Below are 27831 nucleotides of genomic sequence, written 5' to 3'. Positions count from 1 at the left end.
TTGTGTTTTCTTTTCTCAAGTGGCGTCCTTTTTTCGACGATGAAAAAAGTTTTTTCATAAAGATCAAAACATTTTAGGTTGTGACCATGTTCTTTTAACTAGAAGAAATACATTTTGAATGAATACCATAACATTTTAAATCGTGACCATTGTCTTTTCATTCAAACAAAATTTTAGATAAGGACAATTATATTTTTCTTAGAACCATGTTCATTGATCCAACATGGTTGCAGGTTAAAATGTTACATGGTCGCCGCAAAAATAGCTGCTATCATATTATTTTGCTCTTCGAATATGATTGTGACAATCATGTTTCTTCTCTGCGTGTTGCATTGAAACCTCTACTAAAGACTGTCATCCACAATCGAATTACTTGGGTTGGTGTAACACTTGCCGTCTTCTAAATTGTAAAATTTTGACAAAATTTTCTATAGAAATAAACTTTTGACAAAATTTTCTATAAAAATAAAATTTTGACAAAATTTTCTATGGAAATAAAATTTTGACAAAATTTTTTATAGAAATAAAATTTGGTAATTTTTTTTTGGGATATGGACCAATTTTTGTGTGATTGGAGGTCCGTTTATCTGAGGGCTTTATATAACTACAGACGGATATGGACCAATTTTTGCATGGTTGTTAGAGACCATATATTTACACCACGTACCAAATTTCAACCGGATCGGATGAATTTTGCTACTCCAAAGGGAGGTAAAATCTGGGGATCGGTTTATATGGGGCCTATATAATTATGGACCGATATAAACCAATTTTTGCATTATTGTTAGAGACCATATATTTACACCACGTACCAAATTTCGGATGAATTTTGCTCCTCCAAGAGGCTCTGAAGGTCAAATCTGGGGATCGGTTTATATGGGGGCTATATATAATTATGAACCGATATGGACCAATTTTTGCATGGTTGTTAGGGACCATATATTTACACCAAGTAGCAAATTTCAACCGGATCGGATTAAGTTTGCTCTTCCAAGAGGCTCCGGAGGTCAAATCTGGGATCGGTTTATATGGGGGCTATATATAATTATGGACCGATATGAACCAATTTTTGCATGATTGATAGAGACCATATACTAAAACCACGTACCAAGTTTCAATCGGATCGGATAAATTTTGTTCCTCCAAAAGGCTCCGGGGGTCAAATCTGGGGATCGGTTTATATGGGAGCTATATATAATTATGAACCGATATGGACCAATTTTGGCATGGTTGTTAGAGACCATATACTAACACCACGTACCTAGTTTCAATCAGATCGGATGAATTTTGCTCTTCCAAAAGGCTCCGGGGGTCAAATCTGGGGATTGGTTTATATGGGGGCTATATATAATTATGGACAGATATGAACCAATTTTTGCGTGATTGGTAGAGACTATATATTTACACCACGTACCAAATTTCAACTGGATCGGATGAATTTTGCTCCTCCAAAAGTCTCTGAAGGTGAAATCTGGGGATCGGTTTATATGGGGGATATATATATAATTATGAACCGGTATGGACCAATTTTTGCATGGTTGTTAGAGACCATATACTAACACCACATACCATGTTTCAATCGGATCGGATAAATTTTGTTCCTCCAAAAGGCTCCGGGGGTCAAATCTGGGGATCGGTTTATATGGAGGCTATATATAATTATGGACCGATATAAACCGATTTTTGCAGGATTGTTAGAGACCATATACTAACAGCACGTACCAAGTTTCAATCGGATCGGATAAATTTTGTTCCTCCAAAAGGCTCCGGGGGTCAAATCTGGGGATCGGTTTATATGGGGGCTATATATAATTATGAACCGGTATGGACCAATTTTTGCATGGTTGCATGGTTGGTTCATCGGATCGGATGAATTTTGCTCCTCCAAGAGGCTCCGGAGGTCAAATCTGGGGATCGATTTATATGGGGGCTATATATAATTATGAACCGGTATGGACCAATTTTTGCATGGTTGTTAGAGATCATATACCTACACCATGTACCAAATTTCAGCCGGATCGGATGAAATTTGCTTCTCTTAGAGTCTCCACAAGTCAAATCGGGGGATCGGTTTATATGGGGACTATATATAATTATGGACCGATGTGGACCAATTTTTGCATGGTTGTTAGAGACCATATACTCACACCAAGTTTCCAAGTTTCAATCGGATCGGATAAATTTTGCTCCTCCAAGGGGCTCGCAAGCCAAATCTTAGGGTCGGTTTATTTGGGGGCTATACGTAAATGTGGTCCAATATGGCCCATTTGCAATACCATCCGACCAACCTCAATAAATACTACTTATGCCAAGTTTCAAGTTGATAGCATCTTTCGTGCGGAAGTTAGCGTGATTTCAACAGACGGACGGACTGTGCCGTTTGACTTTTTCACTTCCATGGAAGTTCTTTTTAGAAGGTTTTGCAAATTACAATTATTTTTAATTTTTGTTGATTTTTAATGGGAAAAATATATTTATACAAAAGAATATGCCGAAAAAAACCAAAATACAAACGATGTAACATAACAAATATTTTATTTTAGAAAAATATTTAGTAAAAAGATTTCACTGGTGAGATTTGAAGCAGCGTTCTTTATTTTTTTCATTCATAATAATAAAGAACATCTCAGAAGTAGTTAGAATGTCATGCACCATCATTTGACGACTTCCAAATTAGGAATTTCTTCCAAAGGCACAACTTTAAAAGCACTTCCAAAAGTTGTACTCCCAAAGTTGTTCTTTATTTCAACTACACAGGAAGTTCTTTTAATTAAATTATTTATAACTCGTTTTTTTCTTATTCTTTCTTATAAAACAGAGTAAGCAATTCAACTAATTATTTTTTAATTAAACGCTGTAAAAATGTCTGTCATTATTTTAATTATAATATTATGTTAATATTAAAAAATTGATTAGATTAATTTCTTAATTGAAAATGTCAAAATGTTTAATCACTAGGAAATTTTTCTCTGTGTATACGCAGTGTTGCCAGTATTTTTCTGGCTCTTGTCTCCAAATTATGATGTTTTCGTCCCCAAAAATCCCCAATTTAAACTTAAATTCCTCATAAAAATCCCCAATACATTTTTGACAAGTTTTTTTTGAAAAAATAAAGTAAAAGGCTCTGCTGTAGACAATCAGTAATAATTTAAAAATTAAAATTTTGTCAAATCCAGCAAGCTGGAATAAGATCAAGATTTCGAACCACAACACCAAGAGAGTGGTGGACGTATGAAAATTGTCACCTTGTATTTATGAACAAAAATTTAATTCTAAATCTTCAAGTAGTAAAATTAGGTGATAGACACGTTGCCAACGTTGGTAGAATTTTACCACAAATGGTAGATTTTTTATTGTTTGGTAGATTGGTAAAATTTTTGATGATATTGAGATAAATTTCTATAGAAATAAAATTTTGAAAAAATTTTCTATAGAAATAAAATTTTGACAAAATTTTCTATAGAAATAAAATTTTGACAATATTTTCTATAGAAATAAAATTTTGACAAAATTTTCTATAGAAATAAAATTTGGACAAAATTTTCTATAGAAATAAAATTTTGACAAAATTTTCTATAGAAATAAAATTTTGACAAAATTTTCTAAAGAAATAAAATTTTGCCAAATTTTCTATAGAAATAAAATGTTGAGAAAATTTTCTATAGAAATAAAATTTTGACATAATTTTCTATACAGAAATAAAATTTTGATATAATTTTCTATACAGAAATAAAATTTTGACAAATATTCCTAAAAAAATTGAGAAAGTTTTCAATAGAAATAAAACTTTGTGAAAATTTATAGAAAAAAATTTTGACAAAATTGCCTATAGAAAAAAAAAATTGACAAAATTTTCTATAGAAATGAAATTTTCCCAAATTTTCTATAGAAATAAAATTTTGACATAATTTTCTATAGAAATAAAATTTTGACAAAATTTTCTATAGAAATAAAATGTTGACATAATTTGCTATAGAAATAAAATTTTGCCAAATTTTCTATAGAAATACAATTTTGACAAAATGTTCTATAGAAATAAAGTTTTGACTAAATTTTCTATAGAAATAAAATTTTGACAAAAATTTTTATAGAAAAAAAAATATTTTGACAAAATTTTCTATAGAAATAAAATTTTGACAACATTTTCTATAAAAATAAAATTTTTAACAAAATTTTCTATAGAAATAAAATTTTGACAAAATTTTCTATAGACGTAAAATTCTAGTAAATCTCCAATTCTAGTAAATCTCCAAGTCCCCAACGCAGAAATTTCGTCCCCATTCACGAACAAATATCCTCAATTTGGGGGAAAATCCCCAATACTGGCGACACTGTGTATACTTGTCCGATCTAGGATACTTAAAGAAAACCAAAAAGTATACTCTTCGACTTTTTAAAATGAAAATTGGAAATGTCCACTTTTCGATTTTTTTTAAATTTCAAATGGTCAACTATTCTATTTTTGTAAAAGACTTTTTTTATTGATTGTTTGGAAAGTCGATTTTGTGAAAAATTTTAAAAAGTCTACTTTTACAAATTTGAAAAAGTTGGAAAATTACTTTCGCTGACTTACATAAAGCTTAGCTAGTTTTGTTTTGTGTATAAAAACCAAACTCCCGATTTCTGTTAAACCGGTTTGGAATCTCAAACCTTTGCACATTAATTTATGGAATTGCGTGGAATTTTCTTGTTTGCAAAAAAAAATATCCTTTTGTCTTTTAGAGAATTTATTTTACTGTGTCTTGAGCCTTACTTGCACAACGACCAGAGGTATTTAAGCGTCCAAAATGCCATAAATGTGCAAAATTTCTTAAAATGGCAAAATATACTTACAAATAAAATCTATTTCTATCGAAAATAAAAAAATTGAAGATGAGAAGGAAAGAGTGTGAGAGTAAGTACAATGGCAGATATAATGCATAGACGGACAGACGGATTGAACCTTAATAAAACGAACGACCTTGTTTACTGAACATTTGATAAATAAACAGGGAACCGCCAAAGGTGGGAGAGATGCTCTACGGATAGGAGAACAATACTGACCACCATACGAATTGGCTTTTGGAGAATGCCAACAAATACAATTGAAATATTCAACCTGCTGAAGGTATTGGAAAAAGTGACAGTTGTTTTAAATGGAATAATTGAAGAAAATATGTTTAAATGCACTTGGCCAAATTCAACTAAATGCGAATGAAAGCGCTACAGAAAAAAATTGGTTTTCTGTCCGTTGAGTTTTTTTATGTCTAAATATTTGCAAATATACAACGATCAGATATAGGCAGGATAGGGAAAGAGTACACTGTTGCTCAAAAATTATCAACATGGCGAGAAAACGTCAATAAATCAAACATTGAGAACAAAAAAAAATAGGATATGAATTTACGATTCTTTAAAGTGAAATAATTTAAGGAAACTGTTTCTCTTTATGTCAAGGATGCCTACATCTATAGCATAGTTAAACAAGAGGTGTAATTTTGAATCATTTCGTTGTCGCTGTCACTTTTTAAGTTTTTATTTTATGAAGTTTGTCATAAAATAGTAGTAGATATTCTACTACTAAAAATGTCATAATACACGTTTCAATAACGCATTGAAATTATTAAAATTCTCTAGAAAATATCTGTTATTCCAACAAAAAATCATTTCACCTGTTGAGACCCATTTCCTCCACGTCAGCAAGTAAAATTATTGCATATGAGGCTCGGAAACTCATTGTTATTGTTGAGAAGCGTCTCTATCTTTAAAGTGTGAATGAATGGTATTAAAATGGGTCATAGAAAAATGAGCTCCAAACCCCAAATTAAATAGAGCCCCAAATATAGGGTGACGTTTCTTTATGAATATGAGCCCAAACCAAATATAATTGAAGCATGATATTCGGCCCCAAAACAAAACTAGGGTTAATTTTCAGTTTTGATTTACAACACCGCGTGAAAATGAGATGAGCCCTAACCAATGAAATGAGATCCAAATCGCAAATGAAATTTGACACCAGTGTGGGGCGGCGCTTCACTATGAATACAAGCCCCTTGAAAATGAGCCACAACAAAATGCAATTCAAGCATGAAAATCGACCCCAAAACCAAAATAGGGTTTATTTTCACTTTTGAAAATAATACACTTACGTTTTTCGCACTTAAATAAAGGAAAAATGTGAAGTTTTCAAAATAAAAATTGAATGTGTGTTATTATATGCGAAATATTTTTTTTTATTCTTGCTACTTCATTAAATTGTGTGTTTTATAATATGGTCATTAAGTCAATCCCAGTATAAGACTGATCACTTGTACAACATTGGAATCACGTTTACTTTCTTTGGACGTTGTCGATAGGAAAAAGTTCCAAATTTGTTATCTCTTTGAAATCGCGTTTACCCATGTGAGATTCTGTGCACCGGTCAAAGACGGTCCATCTTCGAGTTCGCAAAAATCTCGATCATCCAAGAAACTGATTTTCATTTGAAATATTTTGGTTTATATTCATAATGCAAAATGACCCCAAGAATAAATTGAAGTTACTATCAGAAAAACATATACATTTAGTGTTGGCAGAGAGAAATGATGTGGTATGAAAATGGAAAATGAGTCCCAACAAAATTTTCTATAGAAAGAAAACTTTCCGAAATTTTCTATAGAAATAAAAATTTGCCAAAATTTTGTCAAAATTTTCTGTAGAAAATTTTCTATAAAATAAAATTTTGAGAACATTTTCTATCGAAATAAAATTTTGGTAAAATTTTCTATAGAAATAAAATTTTGGGAAAATTTTCTATAGACATGAAATTTTTAGAATATTTTCTATAGAAATAAAATTTTGAGAAAATTTTCTATATAAATAAAATTTTGGGAAAATTTTCTCTAGAAATGAAATTTTGGGGAAATTTTCTATAGAAATAAAAGTTTTAGAATATTTTCTATAGAAACGAAATTTTGAAAAAATTTTCTATAAAAATAAAATTTTGAGAGAATTTTCTATAGAAATAAAATTTTTGGAAAATTTCCTATAGAAATAAAATTTTGGGAAAATTTTCTATAGAAATAAAATTTTTTGTGGATTTGTACTTCAATCATATTTGTTGTTTTGATCTCAGCTTTAAAACCATAGTGTTGACTAAACTACAAGAGTAGCTTAACCAACAGAGGCATAAGCCGGCTACACGCAAAAAAAGAATTCATTCCTCCCAAACGAAATTTTAGACAAACAAAGTTCGTTTCTCATTTGCTTTTCGTTGAAAGGAAGTGTATTTGGAAGAAAAGTATATACTTTTTGTGATAAACGTTTATTCTTTTCCAGGATGTAAAAAAAATTTCATAAAGACTAACTCAAAAAAATTTTTTTTCTGGATAATTGCATTTTCCCTCACATCACTTCCACGAAGTTTTTTAGTTCTTAGCACCTTTTTCTGTAACGCAAAGAATGTAGAAGAAATTATACGATTTTATAAATTTTTAAAATTTTTTTACCTTTCGCCTGGACGGAGAATCGAACCGCGGACCATGCAATTTGTAAGCCAACACACTATCCACTTAGCCATGTAGCCGTTATTGTCATCAATAGACGATTACCCATATAACTAAGTTATATTTATATAGCATAGCTTGCGGCGCCCTACGTCCGACTTGCATGCCAAGGGTCGTGGGTTCGATCCCTGCTTCGGCCAAAGTTTTTTTTTTTTTTTTTTTTTTTTTTTTTTTTTTTTTTTTTTTTTTTACATATATTCCAGATATGATCGGAAGATTCCGAAAAAATGTTCAACATTACTTTACATTACTATTATATTAAATTTTTACTATGAACTGTACAAATGTGTCTTATTAAAGAAAGAACAGTGTTTGATATAAACTGAAAAGAACAGTGTTTGATATAAACGAAATGGACTGTGTTGTTGGTTCAAAAATAACTTTTTTTATTGAAAAAATAAAAATTTTGTAACAAACGAATTTTGTTGGTGATAAAAGTGTATACTTTTCGAATCAATTCAAAAAACTCTAACAAAAGAAAAACGTTTCGGTACACGTTTTCAAAACGTTTTTTTTTTCTTTGCGTGTATCATAAACCTTTTTTCGGAGGAAGCACGCTCAGAATAAACCCAGCCAACTGCACTCAAATCGATGATTTGATGGTGGCAAAGGAAAAGAGAAATATTTGTATGCATTTATTTCGGCAAAACCGGCTTTCATAAACCTTTTTTCGGAAGGTTCAAGTGTGGTTCACCATGAACTGCCTGAATTTATTCTGATAATTGGTTGATAGTTTTGCTGATGACGAATGTGGTAATTCCGAAACGTGCGTCCATCCAACCATCTTGCAGTCTATAGGGCTTGGCCCAAATAAATTGACAAACATTCTTTTCCTCTGTTGGTTGGTTTTAAAGCTGAGATCAAAACAACAATATGAAATAAAATTTTGAAAAAAATTTCTATAGAAATAAAATTTTGAAAAAAAAAACATTTTATAGTAATAAAATTTTCCAAAATATTCTCTAGAAATAAAATTTTGACAAAATCTTCTGTAGAAACAAAATTTTGAAAAAATTTTCTATAAAAATAACATTTTGAGAAAATTTTAATAGAAATGAAATTTTGAAAAAAAAAAACATTATAGTAACAAAATTTTCCAAAATATTCTCTAGAAATAAAATTTTGACAAAATTTTTTATAGAAATAAAATTTTGCCAAAATTTTCAATAGAAATAAAATTTTGCCAAAATTTTCTATAGAAATAAAATTTTGCCAAAATTTTCTATAGAAATAAAATTTTGAGAAAATTTTTATAGAAACAAAATCTTGAGAAAATTTTCTATAAAAATAAAATTTTGCCAAAACTATCTATAGAAATAAAATTTTGAGAAAATTTTCATAGAAACAAAATTTTGAGAAAATTTTCTATAAAAATAAAATTTTGCCAAAATTTTCTGTAGAAATAAAATTTGAAAAAAATTTCAATAGAAATAAAATTTTGAAAAAAAAATTATAGTAACAAAATATTCTCTAGAAATAAAATTTTGCCAAAATTTTCTATAGAAATAAAATTTTGAGAAAATTTTTATAAACAAAATTTTGAGAAAATTTTCTATAAAAATAAAATTTTGCCAAAATTTTCTATAAAAATAAAATTTTGCCAAATTTTCTATAGAAATAAAATTTTGACAAAATTTTCTATAGAAATAAAATTTTCTATAGAAATAAAATTTTGAAAAAAAATTCTGTAGAAATAAAATTTTGAAAAAAAATTTTTTTTAATAAAATTTTGACAAAAATTTTTTTAAAATAAAATTTTGACAAAATTTTCTATAGAAGTAAAAAAATTTCACAACATTTTCTATTGAAGTAAAAAACTTTCACAAAATTTTCTATAGAAGTAAAATTTTTCCAAAACTTTCTATAGAAATAAAATTTTGAGAAACTTTCTATAGAAATAAAATTTTGAGAAAATTTTTATAGAAACTAAATTTTGAGAAAATTTTCTATAAAAATAAAATTTTGCCAAAATTTTCTATAGAAATAAAATTTTGAAAAAATTTCAATAAATAAAATTTTGAAAAAAATTCAATAGAAATAAAATTTTGAAAAAACAATTTTTTGTAACACAATTTTCCAAAATATTCTCTAGAAATAAAATTTTGCCAAATTTTTTTATAGAAATAAAATTTTGAGAAAATTTTTATAGAAATAAAATTTTGACAAAATTTTTTATAGAAATAACATTTTAAGAAAATTTTCTAAAAAAATTAAAATTTTAAGAAATTTGTCCATAAAAATAAAAATTTTAGAAAATTTTCTATAGAAAAAAATTGAACAAAATCTTCTATAGAAATAAAATTAGAATACTGGGATCATATCCTAGAGCCAGCTTTTTTAATGTCTTTAATTTTTCGTCGCAACATTGTACGTTGCTCCCTTATATTTTCTCTCTCTCTCTCTCTCTGAATATTTTTTCTAAATATATGTTTAATGGAAACTTTTAAACAAACATTTTGTTAGGATCTATAAGCAAAGTAAGAAAATTTATTTCCCCAAACTTTTGGTTAGCAACGATATTTACTCCCAATATGAATTTCTTATCTCACGTAGTTTTTAACCGCAGTGTAAATACCACCACATGTTTTATACAAAGACCAAAGACAATACTCGTCGGTTGATATGTTTGTTGAGTCGGTCGTTGATCGCTTGCCGCTTGCTGTTGAAAATGGTGAGAACGATTTTAATTAGCGATCACAGGAACTAGAAAAACACTAGAGAAAACAAAAAAAAAAACACAAAGCCCAAATAAAACAATTCAAGTATCGAAAAGACCAAAGCGAAGTTTTGAACTTTACAGAACCTCCTCATCCATATTCGAGGGAATATTTCAAAAAGCAGACAGATATGCAGACGGACAAAACCCCAAGAAGGCAGGCGGCTATAAGCAGAGCAGTCAAGTCTAGATTCGTATGCAACAGCTATGTATCCGTCTGTCCATTTTCGATTGAAGAACTTAACGTTTGCAAGGATGATTTGTTCTAGGGATTTATTTCTCCTCTGGTTGGCGGTGGCGGTAGAGGTATCCGTGTTGATGTTGCTGCTTTAGATTCTCATTTAAAGCGCCACATAGTGACAACTTGTAAATTAGTCGAGTCAACATTGCAACACTTTATGATAATTCCCAACATAATGTTTTACGCATTTAGGGAATGGGAGACCTAGCGCTCCTCATGTATTTTCTCCAAAAAGGGCATTGAATTCAAAACCAGACGCATAAGATATTGTCAGATGAATTTATTACTTTACAAGCTATGATAAAATGCAAAGGGAATGGTTCGATTATCCTGCATTTGGAGCTTTGTTGTTAGCAAAAGAAATTTTCAGAAGCACCGTGGGACAATAATGAAAATGAATTTAAAATTGGACAAAGACGAGTGCATGCACTTCAAATCAAATGTCATGAATAGTAAAACATGTAAAAGAGGTAAAGTAAATGAATGGAAAAAAAGTTCCACATGCTCTTACTGTCATGTTGCATCTATAGGTCAAATAGCCTGATTCAGTAGAGACGGTCTCAGTCAATCAATTTGCAATAAAGTCCAATGAATGCGTAGCACCGAGATTTAGTTTTTTCTTCAAGCAGTCAATAAACCTTAATTTTATTGAATTTTAGGAGATCAATATTTACCTTTTACAACTCGTTGTTACAAAAACGTAATCCAATAACCAAAAAATCGTTCATCAATTTGAAAGCAACTTTAAACTGCCGCATAACTCTCAACAAGATGGCTGAGCAGTTTAATATTCTCCTACAACTGGTGTATGGCCACAAGAAAATAACAGGAATCTGCAAAGCGGATCTTCCAGTGGAATGAATTGAGAAAAAAGGTGCAACATTTTCTAAATTGATAGCAAATTATGAAGGACATTGTCATAGTTTTTGGGTTCTGTGTCCTTCACAATATTATAAATTAACACGAACTTTCAAATGGCAATATCATTTGGACGAAAATACAATGAGTGAAAAAATAGTGTAACACAAAGGTAACATATTTTTGCGAAAGGAAAACGCCCTAAAATTAGACTGTTCCAATGTGCGAGGGGTGGTTCGTGTGATTCAGAAGTGGTGATTGTGATGTGGAAGACAAAGAACTCTCAGAATAGCCGATGAAGTTTGGAGACGATGAATTAGAGGGATGACTGAATGAGGACCACGGATGGTAAATTCACTTTTTTAGAAAGTACAAAAATGGTAGTGTTTTGAATTAAAAATCACATTTCACTAAATATCGGGTTTTGCTCCAACAAAAACATACTACGAATATGAGATCGTCTAATTCATCTTTAATGAGGCTGGTATTCTGCAAGAATTACTAACGACATCTTTTTTATTGGTTTACCGCATTAAAATCAGAAAAAAAATCTTTGTTCAGTTTTTCCTTCATCCAGAAATAATTAATTTAAATTAAGTAATTACGTTTTTTGGCTTTCCTGATTTCAAGAATTTTTCCATACTTTCTTATCTCAAAAAAAAAAAAATCAAGTATCATAACAAAAATTACAAAGATTATCGTAGTATTGTTACGATTCCCACTCTTCTAGTCCGCGATCGACAATTTCTCTTCTAGAAAATGTGCATGTACATACATTTTCAGTATACTGCCAAAAAGCCTTTAGTAAATAAGATGGTTAAAGATTCTCTCAAAATTATTGTACCATGAAAACTGAATTCGGTTCAAAACTGTATACTCAAAAGGTACCAAATCATTCGGGAGAGTACTACGGTACTGACCAGAGTGAGAAGGTATTAAAAAAAGTACTTTAATACCATATTTTCCATCTCTGACGCAGGTCAAACCTTTTCCAATCGACTTGAACTATTGTGAATGATTCAAAAGCTTGGAAATTGGGTACCGTACATGTGCCGAGACACGTACTAAGAAGATTTTTCACAGCTACTCCAAAGCCAACAAAAGAGTTTTGTTGCGTCAGATTGTTACAGGTGATGAAAAGTGGATTCACTACGCCAATCACAGTTTTGTCAAAATTTTTTCTATAGAAAATTTTGTAAAAAATTTAATTCTATAGAAAATTTTGTCAAAATTTTATTTATATAGAAAATTTTGTCAAAAATTTATTTCTATAGAAAATTTGTCAAAATTTTATTTATATAGAAAATTTTGTCAAAATTGTATATATAGAAAAATTTTGTCAAAATTTTATTTCTATAGAAAATTTTTTCAAAATTTTATTTCTATAGAAAAATTTTCAAAATTTTATTTCTATAGAAAATTGTGTCAAAATTTTATTTCTATAGAAAATTGTGTCAAAATTTTATTTCTATAGAAAATTGTGTCAAAATTTTATTTCTATAGAAAATTGTGTCAAAATTTTATTTATATAGAAAGTTTTTCCAAAATTTTATTTCTATAGAAAATTTTGTCAAATTTTTTTTTCTATAGAAAATTTTGTCAAAATTTTATCTCTATAGAAAATTTTGTCAAAATTTTATTTCTATAGAAAATTTTGTCAAAATTTTATTTCTATAGAAAATTTTGTCAAAATTTTATTTATATAGAAATTTTTTCCAAAATTTTATTTCTATAGAAAATATTGTCAAAGTTTTATTTCTATAGACAATTTTGTCAAAAATTTATTTCTATAGAAAATTTTGTCAAAATTTATTTATATAGAAAATTTTGTCAAAGTTTTATTTCTATAGAAAATTTTGTCAAAATTTTATTTCTATAGAAAATTTTGTCAAAATGTTATTTCTATGGAAAATTTTGTCAAAATTTTATATATAGAAAAATTTTGTCAAAATTTTATTTCTATAGAAAAATTTTCAAAATTTTATTTCTACAGAAAATTTTGTCAAAATTTTATTTCTGTAGAAAATTTTGTCAACATTTTATTTCTATAGAAAATTTGGTCAAAATTTTATTTCTATTGAAATTTTTGTCAAAGTTTTATTTCTATAGAAAATTTTGTCAAAATTTTATTTCTATAGAAAATTTTGTCAAAATTTTATTTATGTAGAAAATTTTGTCAAAATTTTATTTATATAGAAAATTTTTTCAAAATTTTATTTCTATAGAAAATTTTGTCAAAATTTTATTTCTATAGAAAATTTTGCCAAATTTTATCTCTATAGAAAATTGTGTCAAAATTTTATCTCTATAGAAAATTTTTGTCAAAATTTTATTTATATAAAAAAATTTTTCAAAATTTTATATATATAGAAAATTTGCACAAAATTTTATTTCTATAGAAAATTTTGTCAAAAATTTATTTCTAAAGAAAATTTTGTCAAAATTTTATTTCTATAAAAAATAAATGAATTCTTTGAAAAATCTCGCATTTTTAATTTGCGCTCATTGTATACTTTCATATGTAAACCATATATTTAATACTGATTTATACACCGAAAAAAAAAATCCGTAGTAAAACTAGCGGTATATTCAGCGTTGCCAATTTAGCTTTTTTCCCGCTAGATTTGGCTTTTTTTGAATACGTTTAGCGGGAAAAAATGCATTTAGCTTTTAGCTTTTTTTCTGGCTTTTTTTTCATGACCCTTTTAGCTATTTTTGGCTTTTTTTATTTTCGACATGTTCCTATTGAAATATGGATAAAACTTCGTTTTTATCTAAGCCTTGCTGCCAGAATAAGGTTTTTCACATGTTTCAAATCTCAATTGAAACATTAATAATTATTCCAGCCATTATGCGGGCATTTTTGCAGCAAATACACCTTGTGGTAAAGTTCTTGCCTCGTATTCATAAAAGTTATCGTAAACTTTAAATCTACTATTACCATGCAAATTCCTTATATAAACTGTCAGTAAATTATTAGGAATATTACCATTTTACTCGTTTATCCTTTTTATGTTATTTTAATATTCTAAAGTTATTATGATATTACTAAATTAAAATAGTAGATGTGAATTGCTTTGTACACTGAAAAAATATTGTCGTGAGGCCAAAGATGGTTATATAGCATTTGTGAATTTCTCTTATATAAACTGTTTTCCTTGTCCAAAAGCCGATAAAGTCGTTTTGTCCTTATAGTTAAGTGATTCAACTTAAAAATGGGTATCTTTTCATGAAAGAATGCTAGGGTCAATTCTAAAAAATTTTTTAAATTAATAGTCTTTAAATTTGTGGAGTTTTTGTATCTTCACCACAAACCAAAATAACGTTAAAAAATTGAAGAGGTTTTTAAACATTTTATTTTAAAAACGTATACATAAAATAATTTCTACTTAAAGTCGAGTCTGAATTTGAAAATTTAAGTTTTCGTTAGCACGTTTTTAAAGCACTGTGATAGCTCATGAAGAAAAAGCTGAGAAAACGAATAAATTCAAATTTGACTCGGAATCAATACAAAAATCATTAGTGTACAAAATCTTTGGAACCGAACATAGAAATAATTAAGGAAATAAAGTTTTGAATGTGGTATTATTTTTTTAACACCAAAAAATGCAATAAAAAATTCGTAGTGATAGGATCAAAACAAATCTGCTATTTATTAATGGGATGGATTTACATTTACGAAAATTGGACAACAATAGGTTTGGGAAATTTTCGAATAAAAGTTATTCATTATAAACTTGCAAGACAGTTAGAATGGGTTTTATTCTCTTGGGTAAAATTAAGAGAAGTGTACACGTTCACGAATTTATCATTAATTCAGTTAAAACAAAATATATAGATATTTGCTAATGCATGATTAACCAGCTGACAATTGCAAGTTCACTGGGAAAAATGATTTTACAAGGAAATATAAACGAAGGACTTCCAGTAAAAATTTGTGATAGTAAAAATGTATCGAGTACGCCAACAGAGCTAATATGATTTAGACTTTCTTACAGTCTCACAGAAATGGAATTAAATTGAATACAATTAAAATAATATGCATTTTAAGTGAAATAAAGCCTTTAAGTTTGTTAAATTTCAATTAAAAATGTGACTTTTGATACAAAAAAATTTAGCTTTTTTTCTAGCTATTTTTTTAAATTGTTTAGCTTTTTTTGACTAGTTTTTTGGACAAATCTAGCGGTTTTGGTGAAACAATTCTGGCAACGCTGGGTATATTTCACTTATTTTTGTTGTAAAAAAATTATTTGTTGGTAGTTAAATTTTATTATTTTTTTCTTCCGAAATTGTACAGAGCCGAATGAAATATTCCTTTTTTTAAGTATGTCTCAAACATGGGTATAAAGTTCAATGACAATAGTTATAATTTCAGTATGAATTAAAGCAAAAGAAAATTTTCGAACGATTCCCAAAAATAGGAAGAATGAACTACTGTGTAGGTTAGGTTAGGTGGCAGCCCGATTTATCAGGCTCACTTAGACTATTCAGTCCATTGTGATACCACATTGGTGAACTTCTCTCTTATCACTGAGTGCTGCCCGATTCCATGTTAAGCTCAATGACAAGGGACCTCCTTTTTATAGCCGAGTCCGAACGGCTTTCCACATTGCAGTGAAACCACTTAGAGAAGCTTTGAAACCCTCATAAATGTCACCAGCATTACTGAGGTGGGTAATCCACCGCTGAAAAACTTTTTGGTGTTCGGTCGAAGCAGGAATCGAATACTGTGTAGTTAAAATGGTCATGGCCAATAATTTTCTTCTTTATTTTTTAGTAATTTTTTTCTTCTACGAGAGGGTGTAATTTCGTGAACTGCAGTTAAAAAGTACATCAGGGCATTAAATTTCCTGGTTTTAGCAACGCTTTGTCGAAATCTTAAAATATGGAGATGGAGTATAATTTAGTTCATTTTTCGCACGGTGTAGTTCATTCTTGCTATAAAACAGTTTACTTTTTTTCTGTGTAGAATGGTTCTCGCAGAGCAGTTTTTAAAAACATGTTTGCCTAAAAGTGTTTTATGTACTTACATGAAAATATCACTTTTGTTCGTGCGAATTTTATTTATAGTTTAGTGTCACTGTGCATTCTCTGGTAGAAAAAACTCAAAGTGAACTTTAAATAATTATGTAAAAAAGAACTAATATAAAAACCCATGTACTTGCTAACTTTTGGTCTTGTTTTTCTTCTTTGCAGATAATTTGATGTGGTTCTACAGATTACATGAATGTAAGTACGTACAAATACCTTTGGATGAGAAATATCCCTGTTTTTTACCATGTCTAGGTTCGAAGACTTTTTTCACATAAATTCTGAACATATTGAATGCGCTGCAAGCATTTACAATGTGTTACGACTTTTTGTTGGCAGCATGATTATTTCTATTGAATTTGTATAGACTATAAGTCCTTTCTGTTATAATTTCGTCGGAAAGAAAAATATTCTCATGGGATACAAGTTCGTATTAAGGGTTGACAATGCTCACAACAAAATAACACATTTATTTTAAGAGTTTTGTTTCCAAAGAACGATTTCATAAAATGTATGAATTAATTCCATAAATAAAAATAACATTTACTGATTTTCAATGATTACAAATGGTATTTAGGAAATTGATTATATTTTAAATTAAACACTAGTTCCAGACTGTACAATTATGTACATTTACATAATATATATGAAAAGCATCATATATTAAATGAAAATTTATTTTTCTTCTTACTTTTATAACTCTCATAGATAGTTTCTTGACATTTAAATCTTATTGGGAATATACAATAATGGGGAATATACAATAAAGCGATTTTCGATGATTTTTTTTTTGTTCTCTAATCCCGAAATATTAAAGTCAACCCTTGCACATGGCAGTGGTTAGACTTATGATTATAATGGTATATGCACTGAAAAAACAGTGGACCCACCAGAAAGAAAAAGTTTGGTTAATTTTAGAAAATTTAGATTATTTTTAGAAAAATTTAAGTAAACAGTATTTCAAACGCTGATATAACGCCGATATAACAAAAATAAGTAAATATTTTTCGACAAGGCCAAGAAAATTTATTAGACATTAATTTTTTCGACTTGTTAAAGAAAATTTTGTAGTTTGAAGAAAAAAATTGGAGTTCAAAACTATTTTTTGTGAGAAGTACGAATTTAGTAACAACACCCTCAAAAAAAAATCGCTTCTCTAACATATGTTCCAAACATATTTTGCAGGAAGCAAATATATTATTGGATACTGCCGAAACATTAATATGTTTGTTTTATGCCCAAAAATATTATATGCTTTGAAGATTTTCCCCCAAAGAAGATTGTGCTCATTCCCTCACATAATTTTCACTTCCACGAAATTTTTTAGTTCTTGGCACCTTTTTCTGTAATACAAATAATGTTGAAGAAATTATTCAATTTTATACATTTTTTAAATTTTACCTTTCGCCTGGACGGAGAATCGAACCGAGGTACATACAGTTTGTAAGCCAGTTATATTTACACAGAAAAAATATCACCAAAATATTTTCAATTAAAAAGTTAATTGAAGATGATTTTTTTTCAATTAATAAATTAATTGATACAATTAACTTTTTAATAAAGATAGAAACAATAAGTCAATAATTAAGTCAATGATTGAAAATTTTTAAATTTTTAATTAAAAATTAATTGATACAATTAACTTTTTAATCAAATTCAGAAGACTACGTCAGTTAAAAAAAGTGATGAACATTTTTTTAATTTTTAATTAAAAATGTATTTCAAACAAATAATTAAAAAGTTAATTGCAATTTGCTAATGAAATCAATTAATTGTTTAATCAAGAATTTTTTCTATGCCCAATTAAAACTGTGATTGCTACTATCATTTTCGTGACATATCAATTAAAAAACAAGTATATACGGCCGTAAGTTCGGCCAGGCCGAATCTTATGTACCCTCCACCATGGATTGCGTAGAAACTTCTACGAAAGACTGTCATCCACAATCGAATTACTTGGGTTGTGGTATCATATACTATCACCACGTACCAAATTTCGAGCAGATCGGATGAATTTTTTTTCCCCTAAAGGCACCGGAGTTCAAATCTGAGGATGAGTTTATATGGGAACTATATACAATAATGGACTAATAGGAACCAATTCCTGCATGGTTGTTGGATACCATATAATAATATCACGTACCAAATTTCAACCGAATGGGAAGAATTTTGCTCTTCCAACGGGCTCTGGAGGTCAAATCTTGGGATCGGTTTATATGGGGCCTATATATAATTATGGACCGATACCGACTAATTTTTGCATGGGAGTTTGAGGCCATATATTAACACCACGTACCAAATTTAACTGAATCAGATGAATTTTGGTCTTCCAAGAGGCTCCGGAGGTCAAATCTGGTGATCGGTTTATATGGGGGCTATATATAATTATGGACCGATGTGGACCAATTTTTGCATGGATGTTAGAGGCCATATACTAACACCAAGTACCAAATTTCAGCCGGATCGGATGAAATTTGCTTCTCTTAGAGGCCTCGCAAGCCAAATCGGGGGATCGGTTTATATGGGGGCTATATATAATTATGGACCGATGTGAACCAATTTTTGCATGGTTGTTAGAGACCATATACTAACACCATGTACCAAATTTCAGCCGGATCGGATGAAATTAGCTTCTCTTAGAGGCCTCGCAAGCCAAATCGGGGGATCGGTTTATATGGGGGCTATATATAATTATGGACCGATATAGACCAATTTTTGCATGGTTGTTAGAGACCATATACTAACACCATGTACCAAATTTCAGCCGGATCGGATGAAATTTGCTTCTCTTAGAGGCCTCGCAAGCCAAATCGGGGGATCGGTTTATATGGGGGCTATATATAATTATGGACCGATGTGGACCAATTTTTGCATGGTTGTTAGAGACCATATACTAACACCATGTACCAAATTTCAGCCGGATCGGATGAAATTTGCTTCTCTTAGAGGCCTCGCAAGCCAAATTTGGGGGTCCGTTTATATGGGGGCTATACGTAAAAGTGGACCGATATGGCCCATTTTCAATACCATCCGACCTACATCAATAACAACTACTTGTGCCAAGTTTCAAGTCGATAGCTTGTTTCGTTCGGAAGTTAGCGTGATTTCAACAGACGGACGGACGGACGGACGGACGGACATGCTCAGATCGACTCAGAATTTCACCACGACCCAGAATATATATACTTTATGGGGTCTTAGAGCAATATTTCGATGTGTTACAAACGGAATGACAAAGTTAATATACCCCCCATCCTATGGTGGAGGGTATAATTAATTGGATCAATTAATTTCGTGATTGAATCAAAAAAATTTTTTTGTATGTATGTAGCATAGTCTGCAGCGCCCACGAGCCGATGCAAACAATACATTATTTAACAGAAACATACATTTGTTTGCCACGTGGAGCAATGGTTAGCATGTCCGCCTTTCATGAAAAGGGACGTGGGATCAATCCCTGCTCCGACCGAACACCATTTTTTTTTTTAATTTACACATTTATATTTATACTATATTAAATTTTTATAATGAAACTTCGAAATGTGGGTTATTAAAGATTTACAGTCAGAAACAGTGCTTGATATGCAGTGCTTGAACGATTATAATATACAATTTATTTAGGAGTGAACAGCTAGCATTTAACACCATTTTAAATGCATGTAAAACTTATCGGGTTTTGTACTTAATTTCATTTTTACCTTTAAGGCCTTAAGGTCTTAAGTTGGCATTATCGATCTAAAATGACCCTGTTTAGCCTTTTACTTTTCTTTAATAATTCATTTTAAGCTGAGTACTATGTTCAGTTTTCAAGCTGGAAACCAGCTTGTTTTCATGGTTACTTTTTTAAATTAATTAAACTATACAAAATAAAATGGTTCACAATCAATTCCTTAGATCTTTTCCTTTCATTATTTCACAAGACTTTATAAAAATATAATCGTCTTCATATAGATTTTTGTACTTTTAATTTAGTGTTTTGGTGAAAATATGAACATAGTACTCACCTTTAAAGATTGATTGTTTTAGCTGCAAAACTCGAACTTAACAGGTTGGCTGATAAGTCCCCGGTCTAACAAAGAAAAACACATTTTTTGTCAAAATTCGTTTTTAGTATTCAACATAGTTCCCTTCAAGGGCGATACAACGATTATAACGACCTTCCAAATTTTTGATACCATTTTGTTAGTACTCCCTCGGTTTTGCCTCAAAATAGGCCTCAGTTTCGGCGATCATCTCTTCATTGCAGCCAATTATTTTCCTTGCGAGCATCCTTTTGAGGTCTGAGAACAAGAAAAAGTCGCTGGGGGCAAGATCTGGAGAATACGGTGGGTGGGGAAACAATTCGAAGCCCAATTCATGAATTTTTGCCATCGTTCTCAATGACTTGTGGCACGGTGCGTTGTCTTGGTGGAACAACACTTTTTTCTTCTTCATATGGGGACGTTTTGCCGCGCTTGAATTTTGCATACCAATCAAATATTGTTGATTTTCCTGGGGCAGAGTCCGGAAACTCATTATCAAGCGAAGTTTTTGCTTTCACCGTATTTTTTCCCTTCAGAAAACATTATTTTATCAAAACACGAAATTCCTTTTTTCCATTTTTTTCACAATAACAAAGGTTGCTTCACAAAAGACGCTCTATCTCACAAACTAATTGACTCACTGACGTCAAATTTTGACACGAATCATTTAAAGGTTGGTACTATATAAAAATAATATGCATTTAATACTAGCGACGCCATCTATGTGTCAGACCGGAGACTTATCAGCCAACCTGTTATATGTTTACTCGAAATTTGTAAATTTATATATGTTTACAATCACACATATTATTTTTATGAAACATTCATGCCCCAAACATACTATATTCTAACATATTAACATATGTGTGCCCAAACATTTAGTGTTAGTTTAGGAACATTACATGTTTGCACTTAAATATATTATGTTTAAAAATTGTGCCCGAACACACATTTTGTTTATATCGGAACATATGAAAAACATATTTTTCTAACTGTGTAGTTATGCTTCATTTGTGTAAAATTTTTCCCCGTCTTTCAGTTAATTTAACTAACGTATGCAAAAAAATTATTAGAGTTTAGTAAACTTTCTCCAAACATAATATTTCCATTAACTAAAATAAAATTAAACTGGCTTTAGTGAAACAGATGATTCACTTTTTTTGAGTGTATCGGACAGCGACCGGTTATAACTAGTGTCAGGAGCGATATCTGACGTCTTGAAAACACTAGCATATCTAGGTGCGGTTTAAGTTTAGTTAGGGCCATATTTGCTTGTTCTCCCATGGGACATTCGCCATCATTACAGCCTTTTCACGAGGTTTGAGCTTGCAGGTACCAAGAGATTCTAGTTCCGCCGGAATATGTAAGCTAGCCTTGCTAGCTCATACGCTTCGCAGTTCTCTGACATTTTCTTGTGACCAGGCACCCATATTAATCCTCTAATGCCAGCTGATTAAATATTCAAATATTCACGACACAAAACCAAGAAAACGACACAAGAAAAATTTATGCGGTAAAATTCAGTATATGTTCCAAAGCCTTTTGAACAGATTTTTCCAAGTTTTCTTTTTATTTTACCCATTTTTGTTGTCTTAAGGTGTGTTTTATTAAAAGCTTCCTGATTTTACGAAGTCCGCCCAAAAGGCGGGATTGGGCATTAGAGGGTTAAGTGCATATAGTACTGCTCAGCCATATTGTTGAGAGATTTGCTTCCGTTTTCGAGTTAACACACAAAAAATAGCACCCAAAGATTTCCAATTAAAAAGTCGATTGAAGTTAAAAAAATGTTCAATTAATAAATTAATTAATATAATTAACTGTTTTAATCAAAATAGAAACCTTAAATTAAATACGTCAATGATTGAAAATTTTTAATTAAAAAATTAGTTAATAAAATTAACTTTTTAATCAAACTCGGAAGATTAGCTAGTTAAAAAAAGTGATGAACAATTTTTGAATTTAAATTAAAACTCTGATTGATACTATCATTTGCGTGATTGACGCCCTTTCAAATAAAACATTAATTGGATCAATTAATTTCGTGATTGAATCAGAAAAAAAAATTTGTGTGAAGGAATACAAAGTCTAGGATTTTTATTACAGGCTAATGCCTGAGTATATATTTAAGCAAATATTTTTTGAAAAAATACTTCCCCTCCACCTCTTTTTCAATCCATGTTGTGACGACTGTCGCCAATGGACTGCGAACCCCCCTTGGTTGTTTCTCTTTAGTTAAGGGGTAAAGGTAAATACAATTCAAACAAGTATATACGGCCGTAAGTTCGGCCAGGCCGAAGCTTATGTACCCTCCATCATGGATTGCGTAGAAACTTCTTCTAAACACTGCCACCCACAATCGAATTACTTAAGTTGCGGTAACGCTTGCCGATGGCAAGGTATCTTAAAACCTCCTAACACCATCTTCTAAATTGTATGTAAGTCCATACGTGGTATATATTTAATCAAAAAAGATCAATCCAATACGTATATAATTCAGTTTGACAAAGTAGACATAAAATTTTGACAAAATTTTCTACAGAAATAAAATCTTAACAAAATTTTCTATAGAAATAAAATTTTCACAAAATTTTCTATAGAAATAAAAATGTTCACAAAATTTTCTATAGAAAAAATGTCTACAGAAATAAAATTTTCACAAAATAAAATATAGAAATAAAAATTTTCTATAGAAAGAAAATTTTGACAAAAATGTCTACAGAAAGAAAATTTTGACAAAATTTTCTACAGAAATAAAATTTTGACAAAATTTTCTATAGAAATAAAATTTTGGCAGATTATTTTTGGCTCTAGTGGCAACCATGATTATGAACCGATATGGACCAATTTTTGTGTGATTGGACCAATTTTGGTATGGTTGTTAGCGACCATATACTAACACCACGTTCCTAATTTGAACCGGATCGGATGAATTTTGCTCCTCCAAGAGGCTCCGGAGGTAAAATCTGGAGAACGTTTTATATGGGAGCATATATAATTATGGACCGATATGGACCAATTTTTGCACGGTTGCTAGAGACCATATACCAATACCATGTACCAAATTTCAGCCGGATCGGAAGCAATTTGCTTCTCTTTGAGGCTTCGCAAGCCAAATCTGGAGATCGGTTTATATGGGGGCTATATATAATTATGGACCGATGTGGACCGATTTTTGCACGGTTGCTAGAGACCATATACCAATACCATGTACCACATTTCAGCCGGATCGGATGAAATTTGCTTCTCTTAGAGGCTCCGCAAGCCAAATCTGGGGATCGGTTTATATGGGGGCTATATATAATTATGGACCGATGTGGACCAATTTTTGCATGATTGTTGGAGACCATATACCAACACCATGTACCAAATTTCAGCCGGATCGGATGAAATATGCTTCTCTTTGAGGCTTCGCAAGCCAAATCTGGAGATCGGTTTATATGGGGGCTATATATAATTATGAACCGATGTGGACCAATTTTTGCATGATTGTTGGAGACCATATACCAACACCATGTACCAAATTTCAGCCGGATCGGATGAAATATGCTTCTCTTTGAGGCTTCGCAAGCCAAATCTGGAGATCGGTTTATATGGGGGCTATATATAATTATGGACCGATGTGGACCGATTTTTGCACGGTTGCTAGAGACCATATACCAATACCATGTACCAAATTTCAGCCAGATCGGAAGCAATTTGCTTCTCTTTGAGGCTTCGCAAGCCAAATCTGGAGATCGGTTTATATGGGGGCTATATATAATTATGGACCGATGTGGACCAATTTTTGCATGATTGTTAGATACCATATACCAACACCATGTACCAAATTTCAGCCGGATCGGATGAAATATGCTTCTCTTAGAGGCTCCGCAAGCCAAATCTGGAGATCGGTTTATATGGGGGCTATATATAATTATGGACCGATGTGGACCAATTTTTGCATGATTGTTAGATACCATATACCAACACCATGTACCAAATTTCAGCCGGATCGGATGAAATATGCTTCTCTTAGAGGCTCCGCAAGCCAAATCTGGGGATCGGTTTATATGGGGGCTATATATAATTATGGACCGATGTGGACCAATTTTTGCATGATTGTTGGAGACCATATACCAACACCATGTACCAAATTTCAGCCGGATCGGATGAAATATGCTTCTCTTAGAGGCTCCACAAGCCAAATCTGGGGATCGGTTTATATGGGGGCTATATATAATTAAGGACCGATATGGACCAATTTTTGCATGGTTGTTAGAGACCATATACCAACACCATGTACCAAAATTTATTCCGGATCGGATGAAAAATGCTTCTGATATGGCCCAATACCATACGACCTACATCGATAACAACTACTTGTGCCAAGTTTCAAGTCGATAGCTTGTTTCGTTCGGAAGTTAGCGTGATTTCAACATACGGACGGACGGACGGACGGACATGCTTAGATCGACTCAGAATTTCACCACGACCCAGAATATATATACTTTATGGGGTCTTAGAGCAATATTTCGATGTGTTACAAACGGAATGACAAAGTTAATATACCCCCATCCTATGATGGAGGGTATAAAAACAATAAAATCTATTTTTGTTGAACTATTTTCAAAAGAGCGATTTATTTCCTAATAAATATAGAAAAAAGAAAATTAATTAGTAACCCAAAACACGTATCTCATTATGCAGTAAATTTATTTTGGCATTAAACAAGAAACCAGCATAACTAACATAACATGCAACAAATCATCCCTAGTGTATGAAGGAAACAAAGCAAAACCAGGAGCAACCCTAAGTGAAAGTAAACACAGTTCCTTTCTCTTTTAATTTCTCCCCTTCCATTAAGGACACCAAACTGCTAGCACCATACATCATACCATGTGTCAATATGAAATTCATGGTCATTATACCGCACTCCCTCCCGGCTTTGTTACCCTTTTTGTCCTTGGGCAACCTTCAATTACGTGAGCGTGAGATTAAAATCAAAGCAAAGAATGTTAACTAAAGGTCCCAGACAGAAATCAGCAACAAGGCCAATTCCTAAGGGGGACAAAAATGCTAATGGGTTATTTTGTAATAGAGAAAATAGGTTATTTTGTGTCCTTGCATAAGGATTCTTTAAAAAAAAATAGAAACCCAAACCCAAAATGGATGAGGTTAATATGGCAATAGCAGCTTGTCGCCTAGAGATCCTGTTATACTCGTAGTGGATTCCCCCGATGACATGGGTTCTAATGATGAGTTTGACAATTGCATCATGCTTCACCTTTTGCAGGACTGCTTATATGTTTTTATTTGTTTGGAATTAAAGGAGATTAAAATACGATCTCAATGTTTACTTTGTTTTTTTTTTTTTTTTTGGAATTTACAGGACCTTATGTATGAACTAGAAACCGGACATATTTTACTTTTCGCTTCATTAAATAAAATCCGGTTTCAAAGACGTATTTCAAATCATTGTCAGTCCATTACATATTTCTCAATGTCCAAACAAATGTATTAAATCGAATTAAAAATCATGGGTGATAATTTTTTTTTTGTTTTATGTATGATTCTGACATTTTTTGATGGAACAATTTTTGTCGCATTATGTTCGAATGGAACGAATTAATTACAATCCCAGCAAAAAAAATTTAGGAGTTTTTCCCAAGTCATTGATTTTAATGCACAAAGATTTTGGCCTCATCGTAAGGAGCCAAAGATGGTGCTTTTCAAAATAAGGACATATTTTAAGGTGGTACTCCGAAAAAATATTCCGTAGTTAAACTAACGCTAAATTTAATTTTAATTTTTATTGTAAAAAAATTATCTGTACTTACATTTTATTTGTTTTTTTTTCTCGAAATTTTCCACAGCCCCATTAAATTTTCCTTTTTTAAGTATGTCTCAAAAATTTTATGTGGGTATAAAGTTCAATGACCGAACACATAAGTTCAATATGTACTAAAGCAGAAGAAAATTTTCGTACGATTCCCAAAATTAGTAAGAATGAACAAGTGGCACCGTCCTGCTGAAACCACATATCGTCCAAATCCCTATCTTCCAATTCGGGCCATAAAAAGTTCGTTATCATCTCACGATAGCGTACACCATTCACAGTAACTGCCTGACCGGCCTCATTTTGGAAAAAATACGACCCGATGATGCCGCCAGGCCATAAACCGCACCAAACAGTCACTCTTTGTAGGTGCATTGGTTTTTCGACAATCACTCTTGGATTCTCATTCGCCCAAATGCGGCAATTCTGTTTATTGACGAATCCACTGAGGTGAAAATGTGTCTCATCACTGAAGATGATTTTCTTCGAAAATTGATCATCCACTGTTGCCATTTCTTGGAATCATTTAACACGTTGTTGGATTGTGTATCTCTCCATGGTTCAAATTTAATAAGTCTGAAATAAAGAAATATCAAATAAAATTCGCAAAATCCGTCTGTCTGTTGTAATCACGCTACAGCCTTCAATAATGGCTCTATCGTCGTGAAATTTGGCACAGATTCGTTTTTTGTTTGCAGGCCGGTCAAGTTCGAAGAAGGGTTATATCGCACCATCGGTTTTAATATATTCCCCATATAAACCGACCTCCCGATTAGGGGCCTTGGGCTTATAAAAACCATAGTTTTTATCCAATTTGGCTGCAATTGGAAATCCAGAGGTATTTTAGGACCATAAAAAGGAGTGCCGAAATTGGTCACTATCAGTCCATGCTTGGGTATAGCTCCCATATAGATCGATCTCCCGATTTCACTTCTTGGGCTTCTATGAACCGTAGTTTTTTATCCAATTTGGGGAGCCACCGTGGTGCAATGGTTAGCATGCCCGACTTGCATACACAAGGTCGTGGGTTCGATTCCTGCTTCGACCTAACACCAAAAAAGTTTTTCAGCGGTGGATTATCCCACCTTAGTAATGCTGGTGACATTTCTGAGGGTTTCAAAGCTTCTCTAAGTGGTTTCACTGCAATGTGGAACGCCGTTCGGACTCGGCTATAAAAAGGAGGTCCCTTGTCATTGAGCTTAACATGGAATCAGGCAGCACTCAGTGATAAGAGAGAAGTTCACCAATGTGGTATCACAATGGACTGAATAGTCTAAGTGAGCCTGAAATATCGGGCTGCCACCTAACCTAACCTAACCTAACCTAACCTAATATATTAACATATATGCCCCGAACATGTTATGCTAGTTTATGAACATTGTATGCTTGCACTTAACAATATTGTGTTAAAAAATTTGAGTTCCAAACATATAATTTTTACACCCAAACATATGAAAAACAGTCTTTTTCGTCCGAGTACTTCTTGGGCTTCTAGGAATCGTAGTTTTTATCAAATTTGACTGAAATTGGAAATCTAGAGGTATTTTAGGACCATAAAAAGGTTTACCATAAATGGTCATTATCGGTCCATGTTTGGGTATAGCTCCCATATAGACCTACCTCCC

The 27831-nt window shown here is 31.3% G+C and overlaps 1 protein-coding gene across 1 annotated transcript in view; it reads left to right on the top strand.

The window, feature by feature from the left end:
* E2f1 (E2F transcription factor 1) overlaps window positions 1-27831 on the top strand; it is a 228049-nt gene that overhangs the window by 84957 nt on the left and 115261 nt on the right. The window contains exon 3 of the mRNA XM_075290749.1: window positions 16535-16567. The gene's annotated coding sequence lies outside the window, so the exon portion shown is untranslated. The remainder of the gene's footprint in view (window positions 1-16534; window positions 16568-27831) is intronic.

The sequence above is a fragment of the Haematobia irritans genome, chromosome 1 (assembly GCF_050003625.1).
Source record: "Haematobia irritans isolate KBUSLIRL chromosome 1, ASM5000362v1, whole genome shotgun sequence".
Taxonomy (NCBI): Eukaryota; Metazoa; Arthropoda; class Insecta; order Diptera; family Muscidae; genus Haematobia; species Haematobia irritans.
Note: the sequence above shows the minus strand (reverse complement) of the source record. Positions and strands in the feature narration are given on the sequence as shown.